The sequence below is a fragment of the Pyrgilauda ruficollis genome, unplaced genomic scaffold, assembly GCF_017590135.1.
Source record: "Pyrgilauda ruficollis isolate IOZ18807 unplaced genomic scaffold, ASM1759013v1 scaffold40, whole genome shotgun sequence".
In the NCBI taxonomy this organism is placed as follows: domain Eukaryota; kingdom Metazoa; phylum Chordata; class Aves; order Passeriformes; family Passeridae; genus Pyrgilauda; species Pyrgilauda ruficollis.
The window spans coordinates 9,250,622-9,264,017 of record NW_024525490.1 but is presented as its reverse complement, the minus strand read 5'-3'; the positions used below and the strand labels follow the sequence as shown (position 1 = coordinate 9,264,017).

Below are 13,396 nucleotides of genomic sequence, written 5' to 3'. Positions count from 1 at the left end.
GGAAAAGAAATTATCAGAAGTCTTCATCAAATGAAAAGAGGGGAAACCATGATTGTTACTGTAGGTCTGGAAGACAAGCAGAAGCAGTCTTTGGCAAGGTGGCACTATTTTCTACACACCCACACCCATCTACCACTCCATCGCTTTTCACTGCATGCCTTCCTAACGCTTTCACAGCCATCTAGGTGTATGACAGTATTAAGTCTTCTAAAATTGTGTTTCTTTCAGAATTTTCGCAAATAAGTTTGGTTGTGTGAGCACCCGTGATATAAATTTACCTTCCTTAACTGTTTACCAAACCATTCAGGAAAAAAAAGAAGAGCTAAGGAATTGGCCAGCATTACAAAAACCAGCAGGAGTTCACTCTAACTTCCCTTACCTTTGAGCTGACAAAGAAAACTGTATTAAGAGAAGTGAGAAAAGCAGACAACATCAAATTAATTCCTAAGGACATTACCAATTTCAGTGAAGTCAACTAAAGAGCCAAGATTTAAGCAGAATTGAACTAAGGATAAATTCAGTTAGATTCACAAAATAACTTAGGTAGGAAAGTACTTCTGGAGGTCAATGGATTTAACGCTGGGCTTAAAGTAGGGACTTGAAAATTGTATCAGGTTACTGTAAGTCCTGTCCTGCTGAGTTTTGGAAGTATCTAGAATGGAAATTATTCCACATCTCTTTGGGAAACTTGTTCCAGTATTTGGCCAATGAACAGCAGAAATTTAATACACAATACTACTACCATATAGCAGAGATATAACTTAACAGAAGCAGTATCCTTATTTTGAGAAGAGTTATCATCGGTGCCTATATGAAGATTCCTTGGTGACCAAAAAATCATTAACAGATGCTTTAAAGTGTAGAGTTCACAGTCAACCCTTCTAGATAGATGGTGAAGATGAAAAGGAACAAAACAGCGGGATGAAATATCCAGAAAACCAGCAGGCTATCTGCTACCATATACAGTTTCCCCTATGCTCTTCTTCCCTGAATGGCTTCAAGTGATTGTAACAGAATATAAAAGCATGCATTGAGCATTGAAGTGACTTAGGTACAGATGATTAATAAGATACTTCAGTGATATTTAAGTATTATTACCATGGCACCTTCTAATCTGTAAAATCAGTTAACAATCCTCAAATTTGGGCAAAGTATGTACATGTTTTAAAGAATAAATATAATGACATTTGATGAGAAAAATAAAAGAGCAAACAGAAAAATGAACATAAAACCTCATGTTGGAACATGAGAAAAGCCAAACCTAAATTTCATGGAATACTGAATTTGAAATTCAGAAGTTATTTGAATGTTTACAATACTGTTTCATCTGCTCACATCTGCAAACATTTAAAACCTGAGAAAATTTATGAGGTATTATGTAAAGGGTGAAAACAATAAAGGAACAGCATTAAACATTAATAAAAAATTCAAAAGCAAGTTTTTGCACACATCCACAACCCAAAAAGTACTCCAACACATATTATTTAACCTTTCCACATGGCACACTATAAAAACAATAAGAAAAGGAGAGACAAAAAGGGTGAAGGAAAGCTACACCAAGCTCACCTCAAAGTCTACAGATGTACACACAGCACAAGCAGAGAACATGAGCTTAAGGTAGTAAATCATGGTGTCTACACCAAAAGCAGTAAGAGAGATGACAGGTTTTAAGCAAGTTATAATGTTACAGAAATATGGGTAGCAACTGGTAAGTGTGCAAATTTATCTATAAAGACAAGACAAAAGAACTTACAAATTAACACAGACAAGCAGATGAGGGTATCATTGACATCTGATCTCTCAACCAGATGCCTTTTTGGACAACAGTGTCTGAACAAAATTACATCATCAGACTTGGGAGCAAAAAATCTGAGGTCTCCATGAAAAGCAAATATCTTTTTCAATGGGACAACAGTTAAGTTCTCCCATTCTTTTCTAATTTCCTTAGCAAACCAGACATCCTTCCCAGGTGACTGCTCAGACTTTTAAGTCTATTAAAAAGGTGTTTTCTTCCTCTTCTACACTCAAAACACTCATGTCTGCTGTGGTTTGTGTTGAATCCAACACTGTCCAAGCTTACTATGTGTGACTGAAGCACAGTCAATGGCTTAGGCACCTCTAGGGACATGGGCAACGTTCTGGCATCTCTACACACATCTTTGAGTCACAATGGAACTTGGGTGGGAGTTACATGCCTCTCTGCTTAAGCCATGGTGCTTCTAAGCATGCCTGGAATTTATGCCCAGACGCCAGGGGAAATCAGTTGTCCAAAATTATTCATTTTAGGTGCCACTAGGGGTTGGGTGGTGCTTGAGAGTGGGCAATTTGAATTATTCTCAGACTCAGGCGCCCAGAGTCTGATTAAATTATACTTTAGGTGGAATTTCGACAGTTTGATTCTCTCCCTCTGTCCATATTGTCAGTAGTATATAATAAAAAATTCAAGTTGATGAATGGAGCACTGTGTTCTCAAAGCAAAGCACACCCTTGGTGGAAACTACTGAAAACAATAGCAGGAATTGAAGCACATGAACTGAATACAGAGGTTTGAATTTACACCACCCTGGTCTGTGGGACTGAGATGTACTGCAAATTACAGAGGCCTCCACTGACAAATTGAGACCATCAATAGCCAGCAGGAACATTCCCAACAATACAATGTTTTGGATTGTACATAGATATGTTACAAATCCATACATTCTTAATGCTTCACAGGTTGAAACATGAGGAGATGCAGCCAGAATGGTAACAAACACACATGTTCTTGCAACAACTCTGTCAAAGCATATGTATACTCAGAAATGCAAAGGGTTTTGCTGCAGTCTCCTCTTTTTTACTGCATCAAATGTAGCCATAATTTTTCCTAAAAGCAGGTGTATACTATGACTGTACATTATGAGGTTATCAGAAGAGCAGTTAGAAGAATGTTGCATGAACAATTCCACTGTATTTGTGCATAACTTCCACTGTTTATAAAGATTAAGTATAGAATGATTTTTGGCAAAATATTTTCTTTATTCATTTGTTTTCTCAAAAGTTCTGAAATGCAGATACCAGCTGGAACTCCTAGTGCTAGCATACTAAAAGAAGTAATTATGAATGAATTAACTGTGTATTCACTGTGCTATAAACAGTTTTAGTTCTATCTTTGTAATACAGCATTGAGTTACCCATATCAAATTTAGTAAGGCAATCCTTTATTTACCTTTTGTTTTTATTTTTAAAAAAAGCACTAATGGAAAAGCAGCATCTATTTTTGAATCTTATGCACTCCAATTGTTCCATATCGAATGAGAATACACTACAGTATATGATAAACTTCCGTATTTACAAGTATCAATGAAGCCTCCAGCTTGCTGTATATCTTCCAAGAAGAGAAAGATGAGCCAACTTGCATTTCCTGAGAGTGAAGTGAGAGATGTTTTGAGTTTATGGCAAGACATATCTTTTCCAGCTGACATATACCATTACCTGGTATATGTCACTTGTAACATGACAATGTTACAATAATTTGGTGACTAGAGCTCAAGGAGTTGGTTTAAAAAACTTTCCTGTATTGGATAATGATTTATTTCATACTTCATCGATGGAGACACTGAAGTGTTAACTTTTTCATGTTTGCAAAGAGTTTAAACTCAGATCTGTTATGAATAAAAAAGTAAAGCTCAGGTGGACCAAATACAAAAGTCTCCACATTATTATTACTTCTACAATAAATTGGTATATTTTTGATTCTCAGTTTTTTACCTAACTTGATTGGTACAACAGGAAAACAGGAATCAACTAACTAGAACAATTTACCAATCCCTGCCTAGAAAATGCATTTCAAATTCTTTTCAAATAAAAGCTAAGAACAGCTGTCTTTTCTGTCAGAATAAGAAATAATTTCCTTCCCATCCATCTTCCTCAAATCACTTTAAGATGCACTATATAGTTTCATGTTACATTAGGCCTCAAGTTGTTTTCATACGACACATTATATGATGCAACTCAAGGGAAACTATTCAGACAGCTTAAGAGTTATTAATTACTTAGGGAGAGCTCAACCCACTCATGAAATGTACTGCTGAAAGCAAAGCTGCAGAGTATTTTAACATTGAGAAGAGGGATTTACCTAATATTTCATATACTTCGGCATGCCTCTGCTTTCATTTACAGAACAGGTATAGATTAACTGACCTTTAATCTACAGGTTGTTCAGGAATTTTTTGGAGTGAAAGTCAATTGTATTGATACCAAATTTTAAAGGGCATTTGAAAAAACATTGTCTTGAAAGAGGCACAGAAAAGCCAAAACCATTATGCCTGTGCAAAGTACTTCTACCCTAGGGTTTCCAGCAGTATTCTGTATCCTTATTTACAGGAATTATTGGTGAACTCCTGGCCCTAAAGAAGTCAAAGGCCAGTCTTCCTTTGATTTTAAAGATGTCAGAATGTCTGCTTTCCAATTTTAGCCTATTTCTGTGTATTTTAAGTTTTCTGAGGAAAAAAAAAAAAAAATTAGCAGTAATAAGAACAAGACAATTAAAAGCAGTAATATATAAAAAAGGATATTGGAAATACAACAATTTTTCTTCTCTTTTTCCTAAGTAGAATTTTGCTGAATTTTTATGAAGTTTTTTAGAAATTTCAGGTCAACAAAGAATTTTGGAGTCTTATGTTGTGGAAGACAGCTTTCAGTCCTTTTGATGAAGTTACACACTTGCTGGTTTGAGCAGCATTGGGCAGAGGGATATCAGAAAGTGTTGTCCAGTTCCTTGATTCAGGGAAAGCAGATGGAGAGGAGATGTTTTCCCCTGCGTGCAAAAAAACTAGAGACCCACGTCTTTCTTTCTTTGTTCCCCATCTCTCAATTTGTTTGTTCTCTGGTCATCTAAGCAAAAGAAACACTCTGAATACAAGATCTGTGTTCAGCGTAAGTAGCAGCAACATCCATCTACACTGAAAATATAAAAATAACCAAGAGAAAATCATCTGTTTTGAACTCCAATAATTTCCTGGTGAGAATTATGCTCTTCCTAGATATAGGAAGACCTCATTCTGCTTTCCCTTTAGGAATGACATGTAGAACTTCAGACATGTGCATCCCCCATTCCCAGTTTTGTAATAGGTTTCTACTACTGTGATTCACTGTAGGGACTGAAACCACCCTGCACTCATGAAAACCTGATTTTATTGTTCAGCGTGAACATCCCAGAAACCTTCAGTGCTTTTCCTTACTCAGAGCCACACTAGTAAATCGATTGCCCCTACAGAAAAATTTACTTAGGGTCTGACATTCCTCACAAGGAGCACACAAAAAAAAAACCAAACTAAATTTTCCTCTTTGGAGATTATGGCAGAATCCAGAGAAGCGTGATGATCTGTCCTTTTCTTCAGTTGTGATTGTCTCCAAAGATACAGTCTTTGTTAAAAATTTAAAACTAAGATGTGCTTAAGAGAATGGCAGAGATTTAAATTGTCTTCAGCTCATTCAAGACTTGCATCAAGATTTTTGGCCTTTAGAGATTATGCAAAAATGCTACTTTTCTGTCCTAAATATCCTAAAAGCAAACTGTGGATGGCAACCATCAAGAGAAGAGGATCAGAACTTAAACAGTTTAAGAGGAACTTCGGATATTTCTTTCAACATTCACCCATATTTTTGTTTCGACATTTTAGGAGCTGTTTTCTAACTCACATGATCCTTCTAGTCTAGCGACCAGAAATGGAACAAACACAACAGGTCTAGTTATTACAGTAGCCTGTTATTTGTCAGACTCTGAAGTCAATGAGATATTAAGTTCTTAAGCTAAATATGATTATCTACAGTGGAATGAAATTATTCAGCTGATCAAGAAACCTTCTCATGACGTTAATGAAAAAAATCATGGTAAGATATGGCAGGCAACTGACAGAGAAAATTGCTCTGCACACATTTTTATATGCTTCCTACCCTATTGTAGGAAGCAAGACCTATTGTACAGTATTAAATATTTGTATATTTAAGTAGTTGCTGTTGTCTGGAAAAGTAAAGAAAATTCAAACTACAATAGACAACTTGTCTATTGGAAGCCATGAAGATGAGAGAAAATGCACTTCATATTATGGAGAGGAGGGATGATATCAGGAATTACTTAGCTTACATATCCATATAACCTTCCCCATAGGAGGAAGAAATCCATTTGTCATCAGACATTTGTACAGATACCTAGAGACACTAAATGATTGCACAATGGTCTCTTCAGTTTGGTACAGAGGAGGATGACTCAGCTCCAGCAGAGTTTCATGCTGAGAGACTCACACCCTTTTACTTCTCATGCTGGGGTTTTGGAAGGCACCTTGTATGTTTCTGCATGACATCATGCTACCCAACCTAAAAATGTTGTTTCCATAGAACACTCAATTTCTTCCTGTTTAGTCTCCCCTCATCCCCATCCCAAACTCCTGGTAGCATTTTACAATGAACCAATGGAACAAGTACTAGCAAAGTGAACTGCTGATTACACTTGGAACAGGCTCTCCCTTTCCTTCCCGGGCTCATTCTGCCAAGTCCAAGACAACCCTGGCTGATGGTAAAGGGCAAGCCACCTCACAGGCCAGCGTCCCTCTCAGGAAAATGCCGAGCACTCACAGTGCTGACAGCATGGCTGGCAGTGGAAAGGGAGAGCTAGGACTGCTGTCTGGAGTGCAGCTGCACCAAACTAAGGGGTGCTTTTTTTGCTAACCCCAAATAATTGTCTGGATAACTGGCCTCCTCCTCTCCAGCATGCAGGACTGCCTATAAATAAACAAACTCATTCCTTGCTAAAGTTGCAAGCAGGCTGTACTAAGAAATGCTTGAGAAAAACAGCACAGGCAAGACCAAAGGCACTAGAGCTTACAAATCTGTATATCTACCTGCTTTGGTTCCAGTTGATCTCCCCAAAAAAGAAGGTGTAAGTAGTGAAGATTGAGTTACCAACTCAGAGATCCGATCCGAGTAAGAAAGAAGGTTAATGACACCAGATAGCAGGGTCAGACCCGAAAAAGAGCTGTCAGCTGCAAGAGTGAAGCTACAGAGAGAACATGCTTTTGCTTTAACACCCCCTACACACAGCATGACTAGTCTATGCATATTTAAGCCTGGTGTTCTGCTTACACTTAGAAGGATAATTAGATAAATAAGGTGCTCTTTTACAGTATATAAAAACTGTGAACATTTACAAATTTTAAGTGAATGAGTATAGAAAAGAAATTATCAAAAACCTTGTTTGCACCACATCAGAAGACTTACTAGCATTTTCAGAAACTGGAAATTATTTTTATTAAGTCTCAGGACTTAGACTGTATAATTAATGTCCAGTTTAAAAACAAAATAAAACAAAAAAACAACCCCAAAAAAACAAAGAGTATGTACAGCTTGGCCTGCAACTCTCACAGTTTCTCTAATAATGAGATTTTTTTGTAAGTTACAGATTAAATGGGGTTAAAAACAAACACAGTTTAAAAATACCCACATTCCTATCTGCTGAGTCATAACTATATTTAAGAGGATGGACCAAAGACCTGTGACTTGCTATCCCTGTTACTGTCAGATCCAGCTGGGGAGTGTCCAGGTACTCCCTTTAAAGTGCTAGGAAAGAAACAAAAACCAAAGCTTATAAAGAGAGGTCTGGCTCAAGACAGAGATGTTGAGAGGACACCTCAAGCAGTGATATGGATAAGTGAAGAAACCTTTTATTTAGGTGAATTCTGGCCTTCACATCAAAAAGCACCAAACCCAACTTGAAAGAACACTGAATATGGCCAGGAGCCCTTCTCAGACTGGGGAATTAGGCTAGGTGTCTTATATCCAAGCAAGGAAGCTTGATATGGTAGGAATTCACAAACTTTCCTTGAAACAGTGAGGAAAGCTCACTGCTCCACAGCAGAAAATCTTTGCATTAAACACATGCATCAACTACAGCAACTTGAGGTTAAATCATCCTCATAATTTTCATGCAAAATAACAGAAATGGAATGAACAATGATCATTTTTTCCAACAGTAATATTGAGATTAGAGTCTGTACTGCTGATGAAAATTCTAATATATTACCTAGTGTATATATCAGACTAGTAGACAAAAAAAGTAAAAAAGTAATAACAGTAAATATTGCTATCATCACCAATATTTTTCATTAAATAAAATTGTAACATTTAAGCATGCAATGAGATGAAAAAATATTTTAGAAGTTTTAAAAAGGAAGTACTTGGTTTCCTCATTACCCCATTACAAAACCTGCATTTTGATGAATTCCCTCTTACCCTATAATTTACATGGTTGACAATGAAATTACATACCCAATATTATGGGAAACTACATTCCCAAGGAAGAGAAACTATTTACAGAATAGTTTATAATACAGTCATAGAACCCCAGAACAGCTGAGCTTGGAAGGAACTTCTGGAGATCATCTATTCCAAGCCCCCTGCTCATACAGAATCATCTAGAGGCAGCTGGGTAGCAGTAAACATTCACTTGTGTGTTAGAACAAAATCAGAATAAGCTTTTTAAAGAGATGACACTTAAACTTAATTGTGATTTAAAAAGTTAGGGTGTTGTAAGAAATATATTCTTAGGCATAATATGAATTCATATGAGTATTTCTAACTTATTTTTAAGGAGAAAAAAAGAAGCAAGGCTATGTTATAACTCTTTGATCTTTCACGAGCTCTAATTGGTTAATGACTCATGACTTTCCTTTCCATGAAATCATATCAGCTATCTTGAATAACGAAGTGTTTTTTCAGTCCTCCTAACACTTTCACAACAAACCAATCTTAAGCTTATGTAATTTCCTGGTAGCATAGCGTATCTGTCTCCACATACTAACAGTAATGCAATTATTTATCACTTTCTAAATTTAAAAAAGTTCTCTGGAAAGAAAAATAACCTATTAAAAAAAGAAATTATTTCAAAGTTTATGCTCCTTATTGGCTTAACAGATATCTTTCCTTTTCAGACATTCAAGACACCACATACTAAAGTACTGCTAGAACTAATTTTTCATATTTAGTCCTTTTGTAATACATATTCTTCCAATGCCTCTGTCCCTATTATTATTCTTATTAGTTACTGTCCTTATCATATATTGTTCACAGTTCATATTAGAATATAAACCCATATCCTAAATATTCTAATTCTCAGCAACTTATTTTCACAGGAGATTTAAAAAAAGTCAAACTACTGCAATAGAAGATTCACATCCCAAACCCTCATTTCCAAATACAACTGTTGACTATAAAATGAGTGAGCATTATCTACTAATTCTGTACAAGTCACTGCTAAATGTCCATCCTGAGCAAGAGCAATGATTTCATGCTGCAATTGCACATGCTGCACTTCAAAGTGCATCCACCACGGAGAGTCCTCAGTGCAAGAACTGGGCTGGAATGGCACTTCTTCCCTGCAAGCCTTGGCAATCAGTTCTTGTTATTGTATACACTCCTGGTGAATACTATTGTACTTTTTGTTTAATTTCATTGACTAATTTAAACTGGCAGTCACTTAGCATTCTGAACTGCTCATATAAGAGACAGATCCAGTAACAGGAAAAAATGGTGTGTAGAGTCACGGCCCCTCGATAATGTTATTTGTGTTGTTACTTCTCAGGAGTGGTCAAAAGCAAACCTCACGTGCCTTAACCAATGGATATTTTTGGGATATGCATTCAAAAGTATTTCAGTAAATCAATACTGCTCACCATAGATTATGAGCACACACATTTCTTACCAAACTCTCACAGAATCATAGACTCACAGAATTGTTAAGGCTGGAAAAGACCTCCAAGATCACCAAGTCCAACCTAGCACCACCACCGTGTCCACAATAAACTGTGTTCTCAAGTGCCATATCCATATGCCTTTGTACCCTTACAGGGATAGGGACTTCACCACATCCCTGGGCAGTCTGTTTCAATCCTTTACAAAAGTACAGTGAAAAAAAAATTCTAGCATCTAATCTAAGCAGAAATCTCAGCAGAGTTCACAAAGAAAACTGAGCAAAAGAAGGAAATCAAAGTTGATCAAGAGCTTCAACATTAACATTTTTAATATATAATTAGTAGTCTAATCCCTAAAATAAAAGATACATGAATTTTCTTATGAAAATTAGAAGCACACTGCCATATTAGGAACAATAATCAATAAGTTATTCAAAGCCTACATTGTCATGTCCAATCCCAGAGTATTTTTAGGATTTTTTTTAATAGAATTTTGAGATACTGGAACTAGTCACACTGACTAAATCCAAAAATAACATGATCTCTTGCATGTGGTTCTGTTAATATACCAATATTTGTACATCTTGTTTCTATAGATTACAGATTGTTTCTCAAGTTGAAGTTTATTAAATCACTCCAAGTTTTGAAACGAGTTTGCAGCATGAGAAACATTCACTTGAGACAGGCAAGACTGCAATCAGCAAATTCTGTACACTGAGGACTGAACTCAAATTGATACCCAGACCTCTAAGTGAAAAACCCAGAACACTGACTGTGCTGTCCATTCAAAATCAAAGAAGTATTTTAAAAATTTTGTCAATTTATCTCCATAAACAAAAAAATACTTCATAGCATGAAGATAAAAACTGCAAAGAGCTAACCGCGTAGAAATGCTAGAGGCCAAAAATCTTTCAGAACGAAATGAAAATAAATGAAAATCAGAGTAATGAAAAAAACACCAGGCAGTTTCACTGTGAGACAGACTACAAAATATTTTTAGATATAAAACCTAAAAACTCAGAGGCAAGGTGGGGGTAGGGTATGATATCTCTACGACATATTTAAACCAAAAGCCTCAGTATAAACACAGATATTTCAGCACAAACATATTTTTGTAGGTGCAACTTTAGTTAAGAGGAGAAATGCCTGACAGCATAGCTAAAGCAAACTAGATTACACAGCATTAAATCACAAAAGCCAGAAAAAGAAAGATCTGATTTATTACAGATTTATTACAGGTTGTTTGTTGTTTTGGGTTTTTTTTTCCCCGTCTGCTGACAAACTATTTTTGAGGCATGTGGCACCATTGCTTCAGCTAGAAAAATTATATGCATTTTATAAAAACACTTGAATCCTCTCAGCTCAATCAGCAAAACTGATAAATGAACTTTCAGTCTCTACATACAACATAATGGGGCTACAGTGCATCCTCAGCTGCGTGCATTGTGCCCAGTACATATCATTGAATTCTGTGTGGTTGCATATAGCGTGGCTGCAGATACCCACAGCTATTCTGGTTTTCCAGAAAACTTCATCTGTACTGATCTTGCAACCTTGCTTTTGTTCTAAGACTAGCAAACACAGACCTTGTTAAAGACTTAGATCTGCATCCTCCTTGTACTAATTTTTGACAGATTTTCCTTCAAAAAAGGTGGCCAAGACAAACCAAGAAAACATTGCAAAGATTTTAAAAATCAGCATGTTTGGCAGGGAGTAAGAGGCATGTAAACTTCTCTGAAAGTTCCCCACACTCTGGAATCACTTAAGGCTCCTTCAGTTACTGTACTGGTAAATTGAACAACCTTCTTCAGAATTTGTGTCCAAGGTTTTGAACAAGGTTCATTGAGAAGCATCCAGGTAAATTTCTCATGCTGAATCTAGAAATCAAATAACACAACAACATTTTCTTGAAATTGCCGTATCTATGAAAATCTATGTTTTAGAAAACTGAAAAACAGTTTTGGCATCCACATCAGATGAAAATAGAAAGGAATTCCCTACAGGAATACACAGCAAAAGTGAAATTGCAGATGCTGTTGTTTCAATCAGAACACTGGGATTGTTTTCCACAGGGCAGGTTAAACTATTAAAAACTCAAGGTAGAGTTTCAGGGTTTGTTTTAGCTAAAGGCAGTGCTGCTGGGGTTGGGGGCAGCCTATCTTGCTCCTTTCCCACTGTGACTGCTGAGATGACACAGCCACAGGGATCAGCCACCAACCTCGCTGAACAGAGAGGCTGATGCTGATGTGGAGGAAGTGAGATGAGGCTGAGAGATGGAGATGGGTGCTGTGAAAGCAAGATCCTAATTTTATTTTCTTCCAAGTAATATTTTTGGCTTTGTTTATTTGGATTTGTTTATTGCCTGCCATGAGGCACATGGGATTGCGCACAAACCCTGCTTGTCTCCTGCACACTCGTTGTGGAGCAGTGCCCTTAAAGTACACACCTCACAAAAGCCTCTTCCCTTTATTTGCAAGTGCTTTACAGGAAGAAGATCATCACTAGGAAATAAAAGGAAAAGAATGAAGTCTGCTTCATCCAACAGTGTTTTACCAGTTCAGCTGGTATGACACTGCCCCACTAAGTGCTCCACTGTCAGGGAAACACACTACAGATCAAAGAATTCTAATTTGTTACAGTCAGTAGCTTGATTAAAAAAGCTAACTCTCTGTTCCCTCACAGTGTGCTTTTAATGTAAGTGCTATACATTTTTAAATGTATTCTTTCCCTCTGCCAACTCTGTCTTTGCCTTTGCTTTCCCAAGTCTTTCTACACAGTAAATTGCATGTTAAATTGTAGGATGATTCAAACCCAATATGGACATCAAAATCCATTAATACCTGAATGTTGAATTTTATAAAAATTGCCATATTTCTTGTAAATTTTCAGGTAGAAACAAGCCCCAAAATGCAGAAAGATTTTAACAGGTGATTATTCTTTAAAAGAAGCTCTGGTCTGTCATTTGACATGTTAAGAAGCCCCATTTTTCTCCTCAGTTATAAAATTAAATAATTGGTATTTATGAGGTGGGTACCGCACCAGTTTGTTCTTTCGACAATAATCACTGTATTTTCCGTCTTTTTAATTTCTAAAATAAAGTGTTGAAGTTTCTGGAAATAAACACAAAATACAGTATTTCAGGATAAAAGAAAGACTGAATCACTACAGCTTCTGATCCACTACTTTAAAAGACCTGAAGAAACATCAGAATTTGTACTACATTCAGGCTCCCACACTCAGGAAGCAAATTCCTTTTTCTTGAAAATACCCTGCAACCAAAATACCAGACATTTCAGTCTTAGCATTGTTGGCTCCAACTGCTCAAATGACCTCAAATAAATAAGTGGTACAGTAAAGGAGAGGTGTTTTCTTGCATAACCATCTAATATTTTAATAGACCAAAGGCTAGCAGGATTTTGTGTGAGCACGAATAAAAGCTGGTTTGAATAACTGCAACTACTGCCTCCAAACTGGGATAATACCTCATTGCCATTTTCAGTCACACTTTAAAAGTCTTCAATGAATTGTTTTGGAAACCAGTGATTATCACATGTATCTATTCTATACCGTTTATAAGAAATAGGTATAAAACTTACTAAAATATCTTAAAATGTTTTTCAAGAAGGCTGTTGAAACTAACTCTGATGTTCAAAACAAATGCCATGTACAAAAAT

General features: G+C 36.5%; 1 protein-coding gene across 5 annotated transcripts in view; it reads right to left on the bottom strand.

Annotated features, from left to right (window-relative positions):
- Nucleotides 1–13,396, bottom strand: part of COL19A1 (collagen type XIX alpha 1 chain) — a 178,479-nt gene that overhangs the window by 149,322 nt on the left and 15,761 nt on the right. The gene's annotated exons all lie outside the window — the stretch shown is intronic.